Here is a 26,589-nt window from a genome sequence, read left to right as displayed (position 1 = left end):
TGCACAGATTTAATGACGCATCTTAGCGCCACAATACTGAACGCACTACTACTACTTTGTGGCTGCAGTCTCCTTCAGGGTCTCACTTAAATTGTATTGCCAATATTTGCTGGGGCGAGAATAAAACCAGTAATATTAAAATTTAATGGAAACTTTGCATTGACTTTGTAAGAATGGATTAATGGGAAGAAAAATTGCTCTATAATAAAGTCTCAGCTGATGTTGGTTTTTGTTGTTGTAGCGGCAGAAAACATTCCTGAATTAATTTCGAGGCATGGTACCGAGCTGGCAGTCCTTGGCCGGACGAAAATGCGGGTCCGTTCCGGTTGCTTAGACCCGCCTATCATGCAAATGGACAGTTAATCGAAAAGATTGGGTATGAGTATTCATTATACAAAAAAGTCTCAGACGCTTAAGAAGATAAAGATAAAAAGAATAAAAATGGCGATCATTTCAAGACATACTTTTGAGGTAACGCGTGTCTTGAAATTTCAAAAAACCGTACTTATTTATACTTTTTAAAATATAAGGATATGTCCATAATATTTTCCCAAAATTTCAATACAATCGCAGTAAAAATGTATTAAACGAATTCTTTGGGAGAGCAGCCCGTCGGCCTATACCGGTCGGCTACTTTGATCGTATTTTCCTCGAAACATCATTATCACAGTTGGTTGTGACGATTTCTCAGAAACTAGTGAAGCAATCTTACAGAAATGTTTTAGAGTTCTGCTAATTAGAATATCCTAGTGATTGATCGAAGGATTTATTTTTCTATTGCAACTAATTTTTTTCCCAGGCATTTGTGGTAAAAATTTGATCTAAACTGTTTTGTTAGCGTTCTTCATTTTTTTCTAGTTCCTCAATTAATCAGGAAATGCATATAGATCTAATATCCGATAAAATTATTATTTTTTTTTTTAATTTTGATGAATCCTTCGTTGCTGCTGTTGTGTTAAAAGATACCTAATCCCCGTTAGAATGGTAAGGATTAGTTAAGTCGTCATCCAACGGAAGGTTCAAAAAACGTTCTGTTTCGACGGAGTCGGACTAAAGAAAAAGGGGTGTGAGATGAGTAGGGTTGATTGGGCATGCAAAGAGATGACCAGTGCCATGCTGAAACTCAATGCACGCAGGACATATTGGATATGTGCGAGCCTATTGTGGATAAGCAGGATTTTTTTTTTATTGGAGCATGATGAAACTTCTGCCCCTCCCAGATCAGAATGGGAGTAAAGTGGCGTATTTGAGATCCTAGGCCGTGAATGTCCTCTGTTGGCCACTCGGGTGGAGTGCGCGAACTAGGTGCAGTTTGCTCAATCGTAAGCGCAGTAGTGCGTTGGCAACATGGGGCCACGTAACTTGGGGTCCACTCTCTGTGTGTCTTAAGACCTTTGTCAGAAGATTTTTAAAACGGAAACAGAAGTAATAGATTCCAATGGCTTCACGTCTAAGGAATGGTAGAATATATTTAATATACTTTGAAATACACAAATATTTTTTGCAGATATTAAAGGGGTCAATTGAATATTAGCAGATCAAACAAAAAAAAAACTCGTATGAGCGAAGTTTCCGATGACTTCACAACCTTCATTTAACGCTTTGTGCCACTCGATAAAGTTAAAGAAATAGTTCTTGAGAATTTCCGTGTTGGCATCAAAGTGGTAGAAGAGGCTCTCATCATCTCGTATAAACCGAATCAAGACATTTTAGTTGAAGCTTTGGATATGAAGCGTATCAATGTTAAATTCGTATCAATAGACAAGAATCTTTCGACCAAAAGACCAGAATTCGCGGAAGGCAATGAAAATCATCGAAGCCGATGATCATATCATAACTAGTATATAGGTAATTGTATTAAACTTTAACTTGCTTTTATTAGCTCAGAGCCGCATTTTGTTGGCTATAATAAGGATTTGTATTAAAATATGTCCACTTAATATAGTTTTCTGTCAGTCCGGGTCTAATTTGATCAGATGGTAAACTCGGCAACATATTTCAAAATTACTTGGTTAATTTTTCCACGCTACAACAACAACTAATAAAGGGACTGTAAATCAATTCCCGACCGTTTTGTTTTCCTATAAATAAATATATAGGATCAACCAATAAGAACGATAAAATTAGATGAAGCTCTCATATTTGGTGAAAATGGTTTATGTTTTTTTCATTATACAGATAATTTTATGACATTTATGATTTGAAGAAAATTTCGAATATGGCCCGATAATTCCGACAACTGCGTTTTCTGAACCACACTAGGATTTGACTCATCCCAATAGCGACAATATTTTTTGCTGACGAAGCCATTAAGCCAGAAATGGGCTCATTTGTGGAGATGTTTTTTTCGAAAAACCTGAATTTGCATAATACAATTTTACAAAAATCCGTAAACAAACGATCTGTTGGTAGACGCTGTACATTATATTATTATATTTTTTTAACAATTTATGATACAGTGCAAACGTAGAACAAGAGGCCACCAAACTAAACTCTTACTCAACAGATTAGCGCACAACATTCAGTGCTTATGTAAAACATGCTAAACAGCCGCAATCCGAAAATGCAACAATGTCGCGTAATAACATAACTGTCGGCAGTGTTCATGACCGCAACCATTTAAAATGCCATTGAAAAATTAAATATTATCTCACCGGTATTAGATGAACACTTAGCGCTAATTTCCCAAATGAACGGGCGGATGGTAATAAGTTCGGCAATGCCGCACGACCACACCGGCCTCTGCGGCAGCACACACTTTGCATGTCGCGTCAGTTGAGAGCTTTTGAACAACAGTGACAGTAACACAATTTCAAAATAGTAGGTCAATATCCACGAGTTGAGAATATTTTTGTTTATGTAATTATGGGCAAACTTATTATTATCTGACAAATTTGAAACATTTGAACAAGGCAAAGTGTTGGTGGGTCGCGTGTGAAAATATGCGTGTAAATTGCACGATATTGACACTTGCACACACAACTATTTCAAAAGTACACAATCGCTGTAAAGCGGCAAGCAAATCGCTCATACGCCATCAGCCAGGCTACGCAGTAATGGCGGCCATTTGCGCGTATCGATCGGTCCGTTCGCTGGCTGGCTCGATAATGATAAGTACACACAGGCAGTAGCCATTTCACAAGTGTATGCAATGCGACTGATCTCAGCGGATGATGTACACACAGGCATACAATATTTATTCACGTATTGAGCTGTGGCTATATAGGAGCGTATGTGTGCAAATGGGTGTGTGTGTGTGTGTGTGGTTGCATGTCTTGGCAACGCACGCCAATCACTTCGGTGGTTACTTTGATTTATTTCCGCGCAATTAGCGCCGTTTATAATATTCAAAAGATGTCGACGGTTTGATTTCGTGACTTGACCACAACAACAGCGGCAACAATAACCACTTCAATTGTCAATTAGTGCCGCTAATTTCATTTTGGGTCGCTACAATTTCACCTCAACGTTTATATTTGAATTAAATACACACTCTAAATTAGATGGATATATGCGATATAATACCAACACATACATATATACATATGTACATACCCACATTGGTGTGCTTATACGTGGTTGCAATCAATCGCAGGACATGCGTCGCATACACATGCACTGTACGAGCTGGTTTGTAGGAAAAATAAGTCAATGAAAACGTGATTCTACCCTCTAATTATAATAAATAATATATTATATATTAAACTAACAATATCGAACTTCTATCAAAGTCTTGTTTTAAAGGGAGAGAAGAGAAAGTCTTTTCTGCTTGAAACTATATCAAACCCAAAAACCAAAATGTTTTATTATTAGTATAGATAAATGTAACTAGTAATCGGGGAGCTAATCAAAATTTTAATTTTTAGCGAAATGGCGGCTTTCGAAAAATTGACAAATTTGTTAAGGGGTTACATGGATTTCCTTATGGTAAAAAAAAAAACTTTTTTCAGTTATTTTTTTCTCATACAAAAAATTAAATATTTTATTTGAATTTTGTTTTGTTATAAACAACCACTACCTATTAAAAAGAAAATTCTGAAATTTTTGAAAAAATAAAGCAAATATGTTAACTTGGCCATTGCGACGCCATTTCTGGTGCGTCTCGGAGAAAAGATGCGCCCGCGTTGGCAGGATTATCTGACATGAAAAAATACGTGTTTTAGTTAAAACCTTAACTCAGAACTTGTACGAAGGAAAAAAACCGAAAACTGGATTTTTGGTAGACATTTTTACAAAAAAAAAATAAAATTTCAGTGAAAATTTCGCGACATTTATTTTTCAAATAGTTGTAATCGAAAAAAACTCCTTCGTTCAAGTTTTTAAGAATTTATCTCAAAGACGAACAGACTCAATGAAGAACAGTTGAGTAGTTTTCGAGAAATCTTGTAAACCGACTTCAAACACACGGTTTCTAAAAAACGCAGCTAGCTCTCAAGGCTGTATTCTGTTCTGTTCTGGAACTATTACTCGGATCAACTTGAAAATTTAATAAAATATTTTAGAGGTGTTGTAGAACTTAATAAGACAATAATTAGCTTTTTTAAGAACGTAAGCTCATGTAACCCCTTAAGGGATGCCCCTAGTCCAGAAATTTGAAAATGTCGAAATTTGAAAATGTCCCTCTTGTTGTCATTATTCGATAATTTAAATATTCAAACTTATGTCATTTTCATAATTTCATTTCAATTCAAATTATTTCCGAAGTTATAGCGGTTCAGGTATCTTAGAACGGGTTTGAGCTGTCGACGAAACTTAAAATGCCTTTTTCTCAAAACTAATTTCTTGATCCCCAATATCTTAAGTTCAAATCAACTTGAAAAATTATAAAAAAAATTTTACAAAGTCAATAAATCTATATTTAATTTTGAACAGCGACATTTTTGAAAAAATTTGTATAAGAAATTTATTTTTATAATAGAAAATTATTATTACTATTTATTTTTGTTGTGTTTTATAGCTCCGGAGATTTGGACTAGTCAAGAATGCACCTTTTTTTTTACCTTTAAGTTTACCAAAAGGGTAGAAACCATGACGATGAAGCCACGACCTTTTTTGTCCCTCTTCTTCAAGGACGCATAACTCAATGACATATTTTTTTTAATTATATGTACTTTTCGAATATAAATAAACAAATTATAAAAGTGAGGAGAAAAAATATCAGACAAATACTCGAAATTCGAACCTATATTATTAGTAAAGTATTTACTATAGAATGACCAACGATTTTTGAAAAATATCAAAAATTAACAAAATGCCGTAGTTCTGCAAAAAGTTTCGTTTTTTAGGTAAAATGTATAGTATATATGTATATTGAGGAATACTTAGTTTCTATTATGATGGTTATCGTTTAGTTATGATGTCAGCAAATTTGAAAAATGTGGTACGAGAAACACGCCTTTAAAGTTATTTAGAACGCCGCCATTCAAAAAGGCGGAGACGGAGGGTTAGTCTATTGGGATATTCCAGTCTCAGTCTGGCAAAAATCGGGCAATAAAGGAGAAAGAGACCACCTCGCATTCCTACGTACAACTTTGTCAAAGAGCGTTCAACAACCTTTTTTATATGGGAGCCGATTACACTAAATCTATATATAACCGAAATATAAGCAAAAATATCGATTTTCTTAAATCAGAAGTGGTTATAATCCCTAACAGAAATTAGTTCTTTAAACGCTCCAAATTCTGCAGCCTAATTAGCTGTGTCGCAGTTCTTGCATGCACCTGGAATGTACCAGTGGCAATTGGCAGCTCTTTGCAGGGGTCCAAATAGAACAGGCGCATTTCCCTGCAGGTCAGATGCCACAGCGTCTGTGTGTGTTGCATATTTGCCGGCTTGCGGCTTTGTGTCACGGCGTATTTGGTGTCATTAGCGGCGTGGTTGGGGGTCGCATGTAGCCCTTGGTGTTGTTTGCGGTATTTATGCGGGTGTCGGAGATAGCGCGCAATCAGCATTTGAATAATTAAATCCACAAAACACTCGCCCAGACATGCGTACATAAATGTTCACTCACTTATTTATGAGCCTAAATTAGTTAGCCTGCTGCATTTTTAAAGGCAAACATAGGCCTAAAGGCGCATTTACATACATATGATATGTAATATATAAATATTACAAATGACCTACACACCAAAGAGAGTGAGTGTCGGTTATTTACATAATAATTTTACATTAAATAAACTCGAAGTATTAGGTTATGCAGAAGTTCTTCTCTTAAATATAGATAAATTTATGAGCTGGTGGCAAAACCAAAAAGTTATCAAAATTTATCGAAGCTCAATTATTTCAATGGCAATTCTGCAAAAGAAATAAACTCCCAACTGGGTACTCACAAACTTTCTGCTAACAATTTTTTTTTTTTTTAATATTAGAATATATTCAAAATGTCTTTGCTGTATTGCATTTAAAATAAGTCCATAAAACGGAAGATTAAAATTGAGTTTTAAATTGTATTTGTTGTTTTTTTTTTTTTTTTTTTTTTTTTTTTTTTTTWTTTTTTTTTTTTTTTTTTTTTTTTTTTTTTTTTTGCGTGTGGAACAACGAAAAACACTTAACCTACAAGGCGAGCTGCCCGCAAAGGAAAAAGTTGCAGAGAAATCAATTTATTGTTGCCAGACTACGGCCATGCCCGGAGATAAGCCTATTTAGTAAGTACTTCCAAACTGATGCGCCTACAACTTTTGACAATTAAATCTGTGCAGCCATTGGAGTTTCATAAGCCGATGTCAACTGAGCGCCAACCTGGACACTGAGAATGAGAAACAATAAAAGCGGAAGTAAGACTCTTAAAAGTTAACGCAAAAAATAATATTATACTTCATTTAAATTCATACGAAGTTGTTGGTGGTCACAAAAAATGTGGCTTTTATTTTCTCGCCTTTGGAAAAATGCTGCTGTGATTTTTGGCGAGTGTTTTCGCTTCGCCTCATGGTTATGTATATAAAGCGACAAGCGATGACAGTAGCCGCGCGCGGGCGCTAGCGAAATAAGAAATTCCCAGCTGACTGGCATCGCTGAAAAGAAAATAAAGTTGTATAATCTTTTAACGGGCCGTGAGTCAGACACGTGGACAACGCTGCAGCTTATGAACTTTTAAAGTGTTAGTAAATAACCTATAAAACCTATGAAAGCGTTGTGTTCGCGAAATTTACAAATAAATAAGTATACGCATTCATTCAGTATTGCAAAAGCGTTTGTTAACTTTCAATAAAGAAAGTGCAGCAAGTTCCGAGAACATGCTCTATTGGAGACATATCTATGAGCCTTTAGGTACATACATACATATATACAGGCATACATACGTGGGTTACTTTTTATATTTCGGGATTTGGCAACCCCAGTATTGCAATCTGGCAGCAAACAACTTTTTCGAAAAGTTAGATATTTTGGATGAAAAACAAATTTCGTGAAGGTCACCCAAAACTATTCCAGAAGCTATTGAATAAATTTGCTGATCACCCAATAAAGACACATGCCAATTGGTCGAGGGCTAAAATTTCCAACACCGATGCTTTGAAGCACCTCTATGACAACGTGATGGTGGATTTACATACACGTATGAGGCTGCAGGTAAACAGCAGTATTCTGTGTGGGTGTTTCAAAATCAGCCTAATCCAAAAAAAAATATTCCTGCACGAAGCCAGGAGAGTCAGGAAAAACATTTTGCGCGACGTGTTTCTGTGACTGGTGTAAGCCGAAAATGCAACGTTCGTTAGAGCAGAGGTACATAATAAAATTTTGTGTGAAACTCGGTAAATCTGCGACAGAGACGACGGTCTTACCCAGATGTTGCTTTAGCATGGAGTGGTGTGTTTCGATGGCACCAAGCGTTTTTGGAGGGCCAGGAAGAGGGCGCTGACCGTGCGTCTCCTAAGGGGGAAGAATGAGCAAATCGAAAGTGAAAACGATGCTCATTGTCTTTTTTGACATCAAAGGCACCACTATGAATTTGTTCGTCCTGGAGACACCGTCAACACCGCTTTACGTGACTGAGGCTCTAACGAATCGGGTCCGAGAAGACATCGCACCGCGACAACGTTCCTCACACCACCTTTCTTGTGAACAGGCGACTAACCAAGGCCCTACAGCCCAAATTCCTTGTTTCCTTGCTTGAAAAGGCGGATGAAAGGTTAGCATTTTGAGACGACAGAGGCGATCCGAGCATTATGCACCCCGACTTTCAAGGCTATTCCGGAGAATGCATACCGTGATGCCATCAATGCTTGGAAATCGCGCTGGCAGCCGGACAAACCCTGTAGCTCCGAATTGATACCGAATGGCTTCTTTTTTATACCCGTACGTGAAGAGGCGGTTCATGCGTTCAGAACATTTGCTTTGCTGATACCTCAATCAAAGTGATAAAAGTGCTTCTGCAATTGACCAAATGCAAGCGAAAATGTATCACGACGGGGAATATTTTGAAAATAAAACTATTTTCCATTGCCAATATTTTTTTTTTTTTTTTGTTCTCTAATCACGAAATATGAAAAGCAACCCTGGTATATACCTATGGGTTTGTTTTTGCGCACACATGCAATTACCGACTGAGCCGCTACCGTTATACATAGTTTGTTTCACTCATCCATCTGGAAAGTTTCGTTTTTCAATAGTTTCTCCAAATCTAACTGACCTTTCTGACGGTGCGCCCAAAATTCGCTTCGATTGTCAGTCTGATTGAGTGCTGAACACTTTAGGCGCTCTACAATTGTTTGTAAAAAAAATTGTGTACTCTTTTTGCGGCACTTTTGCATTTTATTTTGTGATCGAATATGTTCGGGAGCTTAGCGTGCATACTGGCTCGGCAAAGCGGAAGAAAAACAAAATCCGAAATGAAAAAAATGCTGCATTTACATATATGTACATATTAACAGCTTTTCGAATTTTTTTTGTCCAATGTTTCGGATCATCCACTGAAGCGCCTCGTCCTCTAGGCGTTCATACATATGCATGTGCATTTGTGTATTCGTATTGATACATTTGTGATATATACACGTGTGTGTGTACACATGTATGGCGGCTATTTGACAGCGAAAAAAACGCAATAAAATAATAAATAAAAGTGAAAAGTTCACTTGCAAATCGGATTTCATACTTTAAATAACGTTTTGAGTCGATTTTATAAGCGAAGAAATTGCGAAACAGACAGCAAGCAGGGGAATTGAAAAAAAGTGAAAATGCGTTTCTGTACCATATTCGAAACGAGTATATATGTAAGTATGTAGATGGCAATATGTGAGTGTGCACTGCCAACCGCATAAATTTTATGCTACATTGAGCCGCAAAAAATACGCATTTACATATGAGTATGTCCGAGCTTTATTGAATTACATATTTCAGTGCGCTAGAGAATAGAAAGAAACATTAAAAATTATTCAAAAATAACAATTAAATCCAAGGCACATATGTCCTATATATAAAAAATAAATAATAAATTCACGCATGCAAAAGTAAGACAAGTTATAGCAGATTAGAATCAATATTTACAATTCGATCTGAAAATTCTTTTGATGGTAGCTACTCGGGTAACCAGCCACAGTTGAGTTACCATACTCAATTCCAACTCCAAGTCACGTCAAACACCCAGAACAACCTGAACAACTTTGAGTTAGAAGGGATAACCAACGCATGTGGATCTCAGGGTGACGGCTAAAAGAGAGGGAGCCTTGATAGGTATTATCAATCCTTACTCCTACCTCCACGTCGAACACCCCGGATAACGTGAACTTTGAGTGAGGTGTGGTGATCAACCCATGTGTATCTCAAGGTGATGGCTACAAGAGAAAGAACCTTCGGGATCAAACCGCGGGCTAGTCAGTTTAAAAGCTTTTTGTCTGTCCACCAGGAGGAGAAAGTGGCTCACTATATAAATGTGAACAACGAAACTTTCACCTCAGCTTGTGTGGTGCTGCTGAGGTTAGAACCCGTTAGTACGTCAGAAAACATTGACAACCACAATAAACTCGCTTGATCTACTCATATGCAACTTGAATGTCCGAATCCTCTGTAAGTAAGGTATTGCTATCCAGCTGATAAGTGTCCTCGAAAAATACAAAGCCGCAATTGGGAGCGACCTCTGCGAGCCGTTCGATGTCAGACTTTGTTTTAGAGGAGGTGATTCCCTCTAGTGTGTTTTTTTCCAATACAATGCTGGAAAAAGTGATACGTGCCGCTAATCACTGCCTACTCGAAAAGTAAAACACAACTGGAGTAGGCAGCTGATATAGACATGGTAGGCCTTAACTATATAATCATCAGCACAGCCTTTTCCCATCCGAGAAACTTTTCCAGCGATTAGTCTTGTGGTGAACGCCAATGTATAGTAGCTGGAGGCCACACACAAAGATTAATCGCGTTTTAGGAACTCGGAACGCAGAAACAAGGACGAAATCGAGCCGAGTACCGAATGCACTGGGAGCGTTAGAAAGAACTGTTATTCGCAAGATTTTTGGAGTTATCCGAGTGAGCGATAAATTTCGAAGAAAATAGAGTGAGCTCTACGAGGAATTATAATTAAGTGGGTAAATATACAACGAGTGTGGTCATGTAGTTCACATGGAAGAAGACGACGCCCCAGCGAAATTGACCTGAAGCCTACGGAGGGACAGGGGCACGGAAGAAAGGGAGTCCAAGCACACAATAGAAAGACCAAGTGCATATCGACCTAGTATATGTACTTCAGATGTACAACTGGCGTGGCTTTGTAAAGGATAGAAGCAACTGGTAAAGTATTGCGTTCTCGGCCCAGACTGACCCACAGTTTTAACGCAAAAAAAAGAAGAATATGATTCTGCAACAAATTAAATGGCTTTATCAACTTTTGAGTTAAAGAAAAATAAATGTTTTGCATTTCTATCGAATTCACATTCATTTAGAAATGTTCTCTTAAAATTCGTAGTTGTTTTGGCAAATAGTTTCCGAGGTATGAGAGCATTTCTTTGAATTTTTTTATCTTAGCGCCAAAACTTTACGTTTTTCTCGAAATACAGACTCTGAAGATGAGGAAAATTTCACCACTGATTTTTACAAGATGTTCTTAAATACACATATTTGTTAAGTAAAGACCGGAGGAATGATTTATGAAAATAATTTCGATTTCTTGTTTCCACTTTGAAGTGTTGAGATAACTTTTAGCAGAAAAATCTTTCTCTCGGAAAGGAACCTTTTTTCGGAAGTCTTCCTAGAGATTGGAATCCAAAATGTTTCAAAAATTAATCACCGGGTTCACACATCGGGTACACCTCGTCAGAAAACGAATTACAAAAAACGCGGTTTTTGTGGCTTACAAGAGAATATAAACCCTTAATAATCCACTCTTATGGGTTTGGAGATCAAACAACTTAAAGGCAGATATATTCATAGGCTAAATATTTAAGTTAAAATTCTACGTAAGTTGTAGAATGCCACAGAAAAAACAGACAGATATTTTATCCCATTTAGTCCCAATTAGATTGTGCGTCGGCGCTTCTTTTTTGCTCTCATTGCTCCTTATCCTTTTGTATATTTCACAATTGAATGCGTGTTTCTTTGAAAGTAAACATTTCACCACAATGCCCATAAGCTGACTTAATTATCAAAAACAACTTTATTGCCACGGAGCTAATTATTTCGAAATCCCATAATTGACTTATAATTAGTCTGTTTAAAGACAAAGCTTCTTCTGCGCGCCTCTCATTTTACATGCCCCACCCTACACCCACACCCGTCAGCTTAGAAAATAACGCGCTGCATTGGACGGCGTTAATTTCGTTTAATCTTGCCTCTGGTGGCGCGGCGGGCTCGAGCAACAGTTACTGTTACTCGTCGCGCTCCACTTGTGGGTATTTGTTTTTATTTAACATTATGGCCACCACGGTATGTTGTTTTTGTTGGCTTGTCTCTATGTAATGCCACAAACGTTTTTTCGCAAGTACAAAATATTGCTGGAAACGTAGAAAGAATTAAAAGTACCATGGGTGTATGCGCACCGTTTTGACGCGATTTCGCGATTTATGCGTTCGACTTGAAAGTAAAACTTTTTAATTGAAAACTCTAAGACAACGGTACACGTTCCTGTTTATGTGTTTGTGTGCTTGCAGCAGCAACAAAGAGCAGGATTTTTGGATTTTCTTGTAAACTTTTTTGCCACAATTTACGAATACAAAAGTAGACATAAACGCCACCAGCTACAGAACATATTGAATACAAGACATTACCAAGAACAGTACAATACCGTTAGAAACGTTACTTGAAAATTATGAAACATTTAAAACAATAAGCAAAATTTCGCAGCGGCATAAGGCAAAACTTTACCTTCGGCATCAGTTAGGAAGGTGTTGTTGGTGTTGGTTGCAACAATTGCAGGAAATGTAGCGCAGCTGAGAGAGAGAGAGCAGCAAGCAGGGCACTGAAGGGCAGAAGTCAATATGCTGATGGAATTAAGTGCTCACCCCTTTGCCATGTTTGTGGCTTAACACAGTTTGTACAATATTGTATAAACGAGTAAGGCTAAGAGCCACAATTCCTTTTCAAATAATAAAAATTTAGTAGTACGATTTCTACAAATATTTAGCAAAAAGTAAAAATTTTAGTTATACCCTTAAAAGTAATACAGAGTTTGCCTGGAAAGTAATAGGACTGAGTCGATTTAAAAAAATGTATTGCACCAATCGTACAATTATTTAAAAACTTTCAAAATAGGCTCCTTCTGCGTCGATGCAACGCTGTCAGCGCGATTTCCAAGCATTGAAGGCATCACGGAAGGCATTTTCCGGAATAGCCTTGAAAGCCGAGGTGCATAATGCTTGGATCCCCTCTGTCGTCTCAAAATACTTGCCTTTCAACGGTTTTTTCAGTCAAAAGCCCGGGGGCCATATCCGGGTTGTAGACTGCTGAAGCTGCTGTTGCGTTTAGATGCCGGCCTTGGTTAGGTAGCTGTTCACAAGAAAAGCGGTGTGAGCAGGGGGAACTTCCAATCGGCTGCGATGAGTTGTCGGGCCCGATCGACTCTTCCTTTAAGTCTCTTGAGGACTTCCACATAAAACTTGGCGTTGACGGTTTGTCCACGAGAAACAAATTCATGGTGTATGATGCCTTTGATGTGAAAAAAGACAATGAGCATCGATTTCACTTTGAATTTAAGCGACCTCTTCCCGGCCCTCTAAAAATGCTTTGTGCCACCGAAACACATCACTTTTTGCTAAAGCAACATCTGGGTAAGACTGCTTGAACATACCAAACGTCTATATCGCAGATTTACCGAGTTTCACACAGAATTTAATTGCGTACTTTTGCTCTAACGAAGCCGCTCGTTCCTTAGCTAGCCCTCTATCGAATCCAATCGGTGTGCGCAAGTTCCGAAGTACAGTCGCGGCGGAAGGAAATCAGTCCTATTACTTTCCAGACAAACCTTCTATTAGAATCACTCCTACCAACGGAAGCCACTTTGGACTGAGTAAGTAATTGAAAAGAAAAGTCTTCTCTCGACGAACAAAGACCAAATTCTGCACGTCCCTTTTCATTCCCGTCATGCTACGTAATGCGGAGGCATGGATAAAGACAACATTTGATGAGTCGACGTTGGGAGTGTTCAAGTAAAAGTTTTTCGAAATTTTTGTTAACTCGGCTGAACCGCATAAGCGATGTCTTAACCAGTAAAGAAGGTAAAGAAGTTTTTGATTCACTATCAAACATCTTCTACATTTTCTATATATACCATAAGTAGCTATCAATACAATCACCGACCAGATTTTTGATCTGATCAAATATAATATATAAATATATATAAGCCATAATCGCTGCAGCTGTGGAGTACGTTCTTTTAGCATCGTCCGAGATTGCGTGTTACTCGAAAATCTTTTCTTCAAATATGGTGCTATATTATGTYTCCTAATATATATATATCCTTTAAATTTAACAACAGGTCATATAAATCTTTTTTTTTTCATTCTGTCACATTAGGTTTGCCGGAAACTTTCGCATATATGTACATATGTAGAGTGTAAGTTTAACAACCCCAAAAGTCTTGTAATTTATATATATAAGTATACATATATCTATGGTATATACCCATAAGTATTTACGTAGCGAATACAAAACGAATTAGAACTTCCAATTGCGTCTGGCAAAGTTGTTAGCAAATTCCATTAATACAATAAATTAGAGGTGAAAAAGAGAAGATTTGAAAGCACAATCACAATCACACAAACAATTAACGGTATCAATAACAAGATAGTAAAGTATAACAGAAGAAAAACACCAATAAGTCAATTGCGCAAACTTTTCGGCATTTAGAAGTCATTGAAGAACACCTCGTGTGGTTGCACAAGTGGCTTGCGAAAAAGTAAATCATGAAAATCCATACAAATGCCAAGTAGGTGCCACAAAGTACCATGAATATACAGACGAAACTTTTCCACTTTGAAGGCGGCACTTTGGCTCATAAGTATGATGTTATTGTTGCTGCAGCTCACCCGGCCAGTTGAGTGCCACCCGTGGAGGGGTAATCGGTGAATGCCAACATGTCTGTATGTATGCCTGGAAGATATTGAAGCGGTGTAAGGGTTCCTGTTAAATAGCTGCTTTGTGGCTGCCGCTGCCAAGTAATCGTGTTGGTGTTGGTGTTGGTGTTAATGGCATAATAGGGGTTGTGGTTTGCCCTTGCAAAAGTAACTGAGCTCACACACACACACACAGGCGCGCTCATATTCATATTTTTGTCCGTGTATACGTTCAAGCTTACATGCTTTTAATAATTGAAAATTGTACAACAACAAAAACAGTAATAACACAGAAACTTTGTGCTTGTACGTGTATGCTTGACTTCCGGCGAAATTAATTAACTGAAATTGACGCAATTAGCGCAAATGAGTGGTTCGCGTAAGAGGAAGAAAATCGAAGCGAAATTGCAGATGTGAAGCAGCTATGAAAACAACAACGCCAACTACTGAAAAATCAGCAGCCAAAGCAAATTAAAAATACAACACACGTAAAATACTTTTATTGCCAGTGAAATAAGCGCGGCCATTGTGCGTAACGTCCTTTAACGTAGCCACCGCAACTTATTCCATTGTCTTAGGCAATAAATATCAAAGCATTTATTTTACTTAAATTCCTGTAATATTACTCTTATTTATCGATATACGCATCGCATAATTGGCTTTTTTCTGTGGGCAGCTTAGAGTCGAAACAGATTTTTTACTTCCTGCTTTGCTGTAGATAACAGATACTGCCGATAAATGGCAAAACCACAACAAAGCATTGAATAGAATTAGTCCAGTTTTAGAAATATTCTGAAGTATTAACCTTTTCACACCGTGGGCATCACCGGAAGGTGTATGACTGCGAAAGTTGCCTTAGCCTTACAGAGTCTGGAGTCCTAAAGGAACACGCGTCTAAACACTCCGGAAAACGTCTACTGCGGCGGCTCCTTCACCGCTTGGTCAACGCTTGGGGGGGAGGTTGGTGGAGGGGTCTACTGTCGCGAGTTCTTATCAACTCCGTGGCAGCCATTATGTTAGCAGTAGACTTACTGCACCAGAGCTGGTCGAAGAATACCTAACCTCGCTATCAATAACATCGAGTGCCTTTGTGATAAGACAGATATGGGTGCCAGATTACAGCAAGGAAGTAGTCCACTCGTGATTCTTGATCAGCTATCTAGCTTAACCTAACGTTTTTTCAAAAATTTAATATTTTATGTGAGGTCGCCATTTTGTCAAAAATTAATGTTCTGACTAGTCCTTTGATTGCTTTTTGTGAAGTTGAGATGCTTATAAGCAGAAAAATCTTCTTCACTGCCAGACACCTTTTCGTAGAAGTCTTCTTGGAAATCAAATACGGGATCAATCAAGGGAATCCAAATTTTTTTAAAATAAGTGGCTGATTATTAAAGTGAATTGAATTATGTAAAGGAATGTCATGTTTACTTCTTTATTTCATAAAAGGTCTTTGTAAATAAAATCACAAAAAATATAAAACTAAACCCTTGAGTTGCTGCGAAGGTAACTTCGACCACTGTGCCACGGAGGCCAACTCCAGCTACGACATCCCGAAATCCTCTCGAACTTCAATTGCATCCCTGATAACTTGGATCACAGCACCGCGGAGACCATTCCCAGCAGCATTTTCAGCGCGAGCATACCTCCAAGGAATATGTGGGTGAGGCAGAATCGCTGGAGACGAGGCGCAGTGAGTTTTTTCACAGATAGCTTGAAAATCAAGAGAAAGCTTGGTGATAGAGTCTTCTGTCAAGAGCTGACAATCCAGTTTTGTTTCAAGCTGTCATCTATTCAAGGACCTCACTAGTTGGGTCGTCAAGCTACTTTTAGCCATAATTGATATGAATTTCGTATGTTTTTAGTGGAGTTACCGAATCAACTGGGCGTGGCAATCCATTAAGCGAATTTCACGCAACACTTTGATAACAAAAAATGTACCGTTGGGCTGGAAATCAACGACTGAAAGCTCCGTTTTTCTAAATAAACCACACCACCACTCAGCATGATATTTATGGCGCCCAGAAATTCGCAACTCCGCTAAATAATAGACCAAGCGAGAAACATGTCAGCACATAGTTAGCAAAAAGGAAAAGAAAATAGAAAAAATTGCACATCTGTGAAAAATAACTGTTTGTCTGCTTAGAGTAGTATTAAAGCGCAGAAAAAAGTGCAATGAGATTGGTACAAATAACCTTACGCACTCCACCCAGCGCACATGAGGAGTATATAAAATTCATTTTATTAACGACAATATTTCCCAGTTCCCAGATCTACTTAGATTACCTTGCGTTGCTGATCCCTTAAGTTGCGGGATTAATACAGGCTCTCTGTATTTTGATCTTAACAAAGCTGCTTGGACTAAACTCATATTCACTCGCTTAAAGGAGGAAAGTCTTTAACGAACCCTTAATCCCTCGGATCTGTTCAACCGAACTGGTTTCTGGACCTAAATTTGTAATGGGAATTAAACTTTTCATAGATTGTCGTTAAATTTGATTCCTTGGTTGCTAATAAAAATTAATATATATTCCGAGAACTAAAACCCTCGTTTCTGTTGAAATGTTATCTAACGCTTCATATTTATATGCTAGGTACAGCAGTAACTGCATTTGCGCACAACTGCAGACCCACGCCTGGACGTGTATTTATAGCGAAAATTGAAATTGCAAGCAAGAACTTTGCTCAGGCAGCAACTTAAGTATAAAAAAGCGAACAATGGACACAACAGCAGCCAGCTGCCCAGCAAATGCAGGCACTTTTGACTTTGTCACGTGCCACATTAATTGAAAGTGTGGACGATGTTGCAATTGGACTCACATTGCATTCATTCTTCTGAAAGTCCAAAGCGTAGGAGCGTGTTGTAAGCGCATGCCTGGGTACAAGCGCGTCCGTGGCAGCTCGTCGGCAAAGCGTACTTGCGTCACTGTAATGTTATAAGTAAATAAGTGCTTATAACTGTACGTATGTATGTGTGTGGCACCGTCAGCTAGTGCTTGCACATTTTTATTTTCGGAATGACAGAAATGCCACAACAACAGGGTACCCGTATTGGTTGCATTGGTGGCAGCTAGCGAATGCTTTCCATGGGGTATATTGTATTCGTTCCCTGCCGCTAACGGTCAGAACATTTTCGGTGGCTGTTGGGAAAGGAGTTGCAATCGAAATTTTTCAGGCGATGACAACACAACACACATGGCAGACCTATTGGGTGAGTGTGCAAAAATGTTGGCCGCCTTCGCAGGAAACGGAAAGGCACTTTGAGCAGACTCGTTGGCAATGCGTGAAGAGCACGTGCAGAACGTCAAATACTCCAGTAATGCGTTAAAATACACAGTAATATTTTCAAACACTGCACAGTTACAGTTGAAACATTGAGAAAAAGTTCCGGGCATTGTTGCGTAACAGAGGAAAAGAAACTTGTCTGGAGAATTGTGTTCTTGCGGTATAGCAACAGATGAACTAGTGGTGTGTCAAACTACGTCATAATAAACTCCATATCAGTCATATTTTTTTTGGCTTCTATTTTGATGGCCACTCGTTATTACTATGTTTCTTTTTTTTTTTTTTTTTTTGTAATGCAGTAAGAAATCTGATATTTTTGTATCCGTTTGTAGAAGACAGTTTGTTTTTATTAAAAATCTCGAGGCGTAAAAACTAAATAATTAATAAAACTATTAAAAAATGTATTTTCAAGCTTTACTCTCTATAAACCGATAAAACTCGTTGGAAATTTCGAATGTTATTTTCTTTACACAATATTCAAGGTCTGGTAGTGAACGAGGGCAAGACAATATATCTCCTATCATCAAACAAACAGTCGTGGCACTCGCGACTAAGCTCCCACGTTACTGTTGACAGTCATAACTTCGAAATCGTAAATAATTTGATTATTTGGTGTAAATCACCAGTAGACTAGTTCTTGTCGGATTACTTGAAGTCATTGGTCTTTAGCAATAAACCACACTATCCTCAAGCTTTAGAAATCAACATTGAACATGCAATTGATGACATACGATTTGACTCAGTGTAAAAGGTGCTCGAAAATTGGGTTTATCGAATTCGTTCTTGAAAAAGAAGTCGTGGAGGCTATTTTAATGATGTTATATTCAAAACTTAATTGTCTCGATTGCACCTCACATTAAATAAAACACATTTGAATTTCTTTAGTGTGTTATTATTATTTTTGTTTTAAGAAATCATAAAACTCTTAGTGGAAACCCCTATATAAGCTGAAATTAAATGAATATTTCTGTAGACATGAAAAAAGGCAGAAAAGCCACTCATACCACAATTTTCAATTAGGCTTAACATTAAAATAGATTCTCGTCACAAGATATTTGTGCGCAGCTGTTTCTTGTAATTTTTCACCCAACACACGCTTTCTCTAGACCGCCATTGTTTATGAAATATTTTAATCGGCACATTAGTCAAACTAAGAAGGAATTACATCAAACTATAAGCATACATAAAGGCGCAATCAAGCATGAAATTAATATTAATATTTAACGGCGCCTTAAACGCTACCACACACAACCGTAAAAGGCAAAAATTAGACAAACAATCGCACACAATGGAGAAATATGCGCAATAGCACGCATTCAAGCACCATAAGCATTCAGGAAACAAATCATGTTGCCTACCTTTTGGCGCTGCCACTTATACACTCTCGTTAGGGACACCGTTTCAACGCTGGCTGGTAATTAAATAAATGTATTTGTTTTATGAGTGTAGTCCGGGGGTGTATTTATTATTTATGTGTTTTTATGCGCCATACATTTTATTTTGGGTGACAAAGTTGGAAGTGGGCGGCATAAGGCGGTGTGCCATAAACTCTCTTCAGAAGAGAGGAAAATCGGTATGATTGTGCGAAGTCCTCAGAAGATTCACTGCCTCCTCAAATGAAACTTCATTAGCGACAACGACAAACGTAGCGTGAAATTGCGCTTGTAACACGTTTCATTTTGAGTGTTTTATTTCATTTTGAATGCTCCCGGAAGCTATTGCCGTATGGCTGTCGAAAAAATTATGGTAAACAAATTAGCAGGCAATTTAAAATAAGTTGAGGAGTGAGTGAAACGGGAACTAATTTTTGTGCTTTCGAGGCGAGAGCAAAATTACGCGTCACGCTAATTGAAGTGTAATTTTTGGCGCATTAACTCAGAGCTTTGGAAAACATACAAGTAGGTACAAATTTTGTGTATATTTATGTACCACGCTTATAGCATGCCATAACTCCTTAAAAAATACAGCTTGTTATCTTATTTGGCGCCTCTTCTGTGAAAATATTATTTATATATCTTTATTAAAGCCTTCTCTGCTACTTCGGTACATGCCGTGTAACTTATGTCCCTGCAATAGTATGGCATAGTTCTACAATAAATTTATATGGCATCTGCTCCTCTCCACTTATTTGTACGAGGGCAGTGCGCCAGGTCATGGGTCAGCGCGTTAATTCACATTGGCTTTATGCATTCCTTGCTTGCCAGCAGCTCTGACCACCTTAAAAGAGTGTGGCAATTATTACTTGGCCACATTAGTTGTGCAGAATTTAATGTAGTTGTTGTTGTTGATTTTGTTGTGGCACAGCAAATGTGTCGTATGCACCGCCTTTGCTCAACAACAATAATAAATTTGCCATTTTGCACGCTGTGTGCAAAAATGCTTGCCGCCTTGCGTCTTCCTGTTGTGGTTTCGGCTTCTTCGCAGCTTCTACTCGTTTTTTCGGGATGTAACCCTATGCTGTGGCGCTGTTAGCGGGTGATTGTTAATGGCCATTAATTAGGACTTAATTTATTTAGTAGTCACTTGGGAGTAATTTAATTTCTACTCTATTTTCCAAAGTAGCGCCTTCGCTCCTTCACCCTTTCCCGTCGTTAAGTGCTTTATAAGCCAAGTGATAATATAGTTAGTGCTTGTTGTTGTAATGTAGCGGCTAGCATAGAAAATTTATACGCATTTTTAAAGCAGAGTGCAAAGTAAGCTTTTGTAGTTTGGAAAATTGTGGCGACTTTTATGTGGAAATTGTCTACAATGTACAACACAAACAACATGTAAAATATGTGTCTGCGTGCTCAAAGTATTCTTGCATAAATGCAGCCATTTCTATGGTTATTATTAGACTTTTGCATTTGTCGTTGTGCGTAATATGGCTCAAGTGAACCCATAAAAATCTCAGCGGTGCGCAGCTAAAGTGACACATATTTCAACGCAAATGAGTATTTAACTTTGCATACTGCCAAACTTTGCCCGGGAGACGAGTGCTTTGCGCTTGTGTGCCACCAATCGAGAAATATTCTTTTCATTTGCACGCAACGGAAACTTTTCCAAGCCATATACTTCGTATTTGCACATTATTACCTAGCAAAGTGTGTGTCACATCCTTTCTTCCTTGTTTATTTATTATTGCTTTCTTAGCATCTTTTTATGGTGCATTTTAGCGCGCCTAGGTGTAGACTTCATAATTTAGTGCCGTTACCACAATTTTAATATTCTTACTTTTGTCAAATTCACGCAGCGCTTTTATATAAACATAAGCGCATTCATACTCGTAAATAACTCATGTATTAACTCTGCCACAGGTACCATAATATGTGAAGTGGAGCATGAACTCACTTATTTGAATATGTTGGGAATGTCTCTTTGTTTTGACATGTTTGCAGGGTTTGTTGTTGGTATTTACTTATATTAAGATTTTGTGGAGTCTCACTTATAAGTGAATCTTAATAACCATTCGAAAATAAAAGCCCTCCGGAAGTTTTGGATTGCCGCTATTGGACCGACTTAAATTTTGAGCAATGTAGCTAACCAAGTTCGAAGAAATCAGCCTATAATCCAGTACAAAAAAACCGTAATTCCAGAAAACTGAAACCTAATCACTCCAAATTGATACAAAACGATTCCTTAAGCATATAATTTCCCTTATAAGAACTCCATCGCGTATGAATTACTTAAAATCAGCGGTATGTAGGTTTCATTTCATATTTCGGGATCTGGCAACCCTAGAGTTGCAACCTGGACAGTCACAACTTTATCGTTAATTTTGATATATTTGATATTGTTCATACTCAGAACGTTTTGACATACGTGCGCTACTCGTAACGTATACAGTAACTTAAAATATTCGTCTCGTCTACTGTAATTCAATTTTTGTCGATTAAGATTTCTCAAGCATCAATATTTATCGATTGAATGGTGTATTTAGACGGGGTCATAGATCACTACAAGAGGATTTTCATGAAGGTTGTACAAAACCAATTGTTGTTCCCGAAACTATTGAAGCTATCGGCAACAAAATGTTTTCACGAAACACATGAAAGCAAATGGCTGCCTTTTTTTTTTTTTTTTTTGGAAAGGACACAACAACGCAGAACCGTAGAACACAACATTTGCTTACCATTTGTCTTTGAAGAGATCAGGAAAACCAACCGGCGAAAACGGATCCCACTAAGACAAAGTGAGCCGTCAAACATCGACTGAGACAACCGCTTTTTTGAGCGCTCGAAACATCGATTTGTTGAGTCTTCCTCCGTATAGTCTTGACTTAGCACCGAATGACTTCTTTTTATACCCGTACGAGAAGAATAAATTAAGATGTTAACGTTTTTCGACAATTGAAAAGACGGTTTATGCTTTCAGAACGCATCTTTTGGAGATATCTCAATCAAACTATCAAAAGTGCCTCGACAATTGACTCAAACGCAAGCGAAAGTGGATAGATTGTAATGGAGAATATTTTGACAAAAAAAAAAAACACAGCGATTTTCAATGATTAATATTTGTTTTTGTTCTCTTATGCCAAAAATATTTAAGACACCCCTGTAGTGTTGGAAAAAATCATCACTTGTTATTTTCGGCGCACCTTTAGGGAAAAATCAAAGTAATAATAACACATTTAAGAGTTACTCATTATTTTAAGCAATAGTATACAAAGGATAAATTGTTGCCCTTCATAAAGCTGTATTCTGTAAGACACCTCGAATTTTCTGTATAGATTTTTTACAATGCCATAAATGTATGCAAACGAAGCAGCGAGGAAGACGAAGAAAGTGCCAGCCAGTGTAGTTGAGCCGCCGCAGGAGGCAACGCGGCACCCAGCGAGAACAGATTTACGGGCGCAAAATGAGATAAGAAACCACGTATATATACATATGTGTGTCTGTCTGCATGAGAGCATACTATATACATACAAGAATGCATGGCGGTGTAACGCACAGCGCGGCGTTAATGTGTAGCCCAGCAACAGGCGGCAGCGTGCGACGCAGCGAAGTGTTTTTCTCTGCACTGAAAATCAGTGAGTAAATGACTATGTGACTGTGGTCGGGCACCAGCCAGCAGCGAATTCTGTTCATTGCTGTCACTACAATACAATAAGTTTATTATTTTATTATCCTGTTGCCAGCGCGGATGCCATGGCGCCACTGCTGTGTATTAAAATCGCGTAAAATCATGCAAAAAGCACCGCGTTGTTGTAAATGAGAAAGCTTATTAAAGTACAGCGAAACGTGCAGAAAAAGCACATTTAACAAACAAACAAACATACAGACATTTTTTTCGTCAACAACAACTATTTTATATCGCTTAGTAAAAAAGAGAGGACTAAATAAAAATATAAAAAAAAAATCAAACACAGAGTATGGCAAAAATCATAATTAAATAATAAATGCGCTACCAAGAACTTAAGAACCTTTAAATATAGATACCGCGGAATATAATTATTTCAGAGACGGTATTAATAAAGTTAACCAACATAGTACGCTTATCGGAAATTAAATCATATATTTATTACTTTTATAAATATCCTTTAAGGCTCTGATTAATTAAGTTCATTTACATTCCTAAAAATTACAAACTAACCTAAACAGAAGTTTGAAAAAAATCAAAAATCTATGCAAACACCAGTGAATAAAATGATGATATCGTTTAGAACCTCCTTACACCCCATCACAAGTCGATTGCACTCAAACTGCGCTCAAGTATTTGGACTAATCTAACAGTAATTTGCAATGAATACGGACATCACATAAACGAGCGACCTACCGCTCACAAAGAAACAACAAGAATTTCGAAACACTTAATACGAAATGGCTAACAATTATTTGGACTACTTTACAGCTACTCGTTTTCATATCATTGCCTTTTCTGGCATATGCTGCTAGGCACTAGTGGTTAACATACTCTGTGGATTAAGCTCCAGCGAACAAGATAACGCCAGTTGCGTTAGAGGAGATGACAAAAGCCTGGTCGGAAAAAGATTTAGAACGAAATATACTGTGGGCAAAAAATAGTAAGCCTTTTTAACACAAAAACTCATTCATCGAAATATTTGTGTACTAGGTTTGTATGACTGCCAGTGACATATGTGCCAAATGTCACATCAAAATAAACATTAGTATTTAGTATTCGCTTGCGTTTCTGAAGTACATAAAGTGCATTGGGCGACTTTTACCATTAGTGGAATTATTTTACAAAGAAATCCATTAAAGTTTGTGTTCGGAATCAAATTTCTTGTGTCGAAAGGTTCAGAATATTGCAAAAGGCCTTCGGTCAAAATTGTTTGTCGCGAGGAAGTACATATAATTTATTGATACAAATTACGCGTCCCAGGCGTTGATGACGAAATACGTCGAGAACGGCCAATTATATCAACTGAGGATCAACATGTCAATAAAATAAAGAAATTGCTGCTTGAGAATCGACGACTAACGGTCAGAGATCTTACTGGCATCGTTAAAATATCTAGAGCATCACTGTAAACCATTTTGAAAGATCAATTGGGTCTAAGAAAAGCAAAACCACGATTCTAAACCACGGTTGCAAAATCACTCAATTTGTTCGAAAATGTATTATTACTGATGAGTCTTGGATCCATGCTTAAGACCCGGAAACACACGACCAATCGACCGATATCGTAGCAAAGGTGACCCGAAGAAAAGAAAACCATGTCAAATTAGGTAAAAAATAACGTTATGTTGACTTTTTTCTTCGATTATCGAGATGTAATGCACTCCGAATTCCTTCCGACCGGCCAAACTGTCAACAAGAAATATTTGAGTATTATGTGTCGTTTGCGCGAAGCTATTTGCAAAAAGCCGAAATTATGTGCCGACAACTCTTGGTTTTTGATAACACAGATTTTGAAACATAAATTAAGAATTTTAAAAGTCTTACTTTTTTTCTCATAGTTTTTTTTTTTTTATATTATCTTGAGAAAAAACTTTATTAGATAAAACTGGCAAACTGTTTACCTCTACTTGCTTACTGACTTCGCTTTAAATTATTCACGTGAGTCACACTTTCCTACAAGCCCTAGTTTTATTTGTGCAACGCAATGCGAAAATCTTGCAGTGAACCTCAATATGTCTGTTGCGGTTGAACAAAGTGTTCGTTCAATCGAAATCGTATGCCTTTACTGTTTTCGATGTAAAAAGTAAATGGGTATTAGATAGCAAGTTAAGTTAATGTATCAACTCTTTTTGCTTTCTCCAAGTCCATAAACGCATTTACTTGTTTGAATTGTATTGAATGTGGACATTTAATAAAATTATGCTAATATAAAAAAACTGTAATTAAAAACTAAAAAACAAGTACGAAAAAACGACGTCCTGGTGTAACTTACTATTGGTAGTCGAAGAAGTCTTTTCATATTTTGTCAATAGATGTCGTTGCAGTCGTATATCTCCCGTTCTACCAATCACATGGAATCTCGATGTTGGGGTACCACATAAATTGTCTGTAAAAATTTAATGGACCGGATTAAGATCTGCGATTTTTTGTTGAAACGAATTATAAGCGAACCATTTATGAAGAGAATGGTTGCATGAGACGAAAAGTGGATCAAATACGACAATAATGTGCAAAAAGATCATCGTTCAAGCGTGGCGACGCTCAACAAATGGTCGCAAAGCCAGGATTGATGCCTCGAAAGGTTACGCTGAGTGTTTGATGGACTTAGAAGGGAATCATCCAGTATGAGCTGCTTCAGCCTGATGGAACGATTGATTCTACATTTTACTTGCAACAACTGATGCAATTGAAACAAGCAATCGAAAAAAAAACGAAAAGAACTAATCAATAGAATTGTTATTTCATCCTGGCAAAACTAGACCACACATATCTTTGTTGACTCAGCAAAAACTGGGAGAGCTTTCCTGGGAAGTTTGGATACATCCACCATATAGCCCTAACCTTGCACAATCGGACTACTATTTCTTTAGGTCAATGCAGAATTATTTTATTGGAGTAAAATTGTCTTCAAGATTAGCCTATGAAAATTACTTATAGCAGTGGATTCAGTGTTGTAGCGATGGATTCATTTATTTATTTTCACATTCGTTTTTTATACTGCCGCAACCTATAGAATAAAGAGGTCCTCCCCTTGCTCTCTCAACTAAGAGTAAATAACCGTTTCTTTCATAAAGTTTTTTTAAAACATAAATATATATAAATATTTTACACCGAATTCCATAAAGAATAATGTTTCAAAAAGGAAAAAAAAGCACGCACTTACCTTTTTAATTGAAAATTATGACCGGCAGGAGATATACGCTTCCATCGTTGTGTTGCCTTTATTCACTAATGCACGGGTGACACTTCACTTTTCTCTCACTTTATATTTTTTATTAGCACTTATTTCATTTTTTGCACTATTTTAACGCATTAATTATATTTTATATTTTATTTTATTTTTTAATTTTTTCTCACATTTTTATTTACTTCACAAACCTTATATAAAAATATAAATTATAATTTTAACACTTGCTTTTTATAGAATACTCTAATTAAGCTTTGCCAACACACGCACTTTTTATTGAACCACTTTAATTCTACTTTATTTTACTTAACCTACTTTCTTGTTGCACACCACTTTCCACATATTTTATCACTTTCTACACCTTCGCCGTAAGCGCTTTCTTTTTCACTTTGCATGAACTTTAAAATATTATTTACCGCAGCACTTTGCACTTTGCACAACTATTTCACAGTTAATACTCGAAGCAGTTTCACTATATCGCCCATCCGTCCGTCCGTCCAACCACACACCTACACATTTCACACAAAGGCAACTCTGATAAAGTAACTACGCACATTACCTTCTTCTAAGTACTTTTCAATGCACAAC

At 37.4% G+C, this 26,589-nt stretch overlaps 1 protein-coding gene across 1 annotated transcript in view; it reads right to left on the bottom strand.

Annotated features, from left to right (window-relative positions):
* LOC108968544 (protein bicaudal C) overlaps positions 1–26,072 on the bottom strand; it is a gene marked incomplete in the record, with an annotated part of 334,273 nt that extends 308,201 nt beyond the window's left edge. Inside the window, 1 exon segment of the mRNA XM_018932638.1 lies at positions 25,978–26,072.
* Positions 26,073–26,589: the final 517 nt, after the last annotated feature.

Source organism: Bactrocera latifrons, unplaced genomic scaffold (assembly GCF_001853355.1).
Source record: "Bactrocera latifrons isolate USDA-ARS-PBARC rearing strain unplaced genomic scaffold, ASM185335v1 scaffold_22, whole genome shotgun sequence".
Taxonomy (NCBI): Eukaryota; Metazoa; Arthropoda; class Insecta; order Diptera; family Tephritidae; genus Bactrocera; species Bactrocera latifrons.
This window is presented reverse-complemented; position numbering and strand designations above follow the sequence as displayed.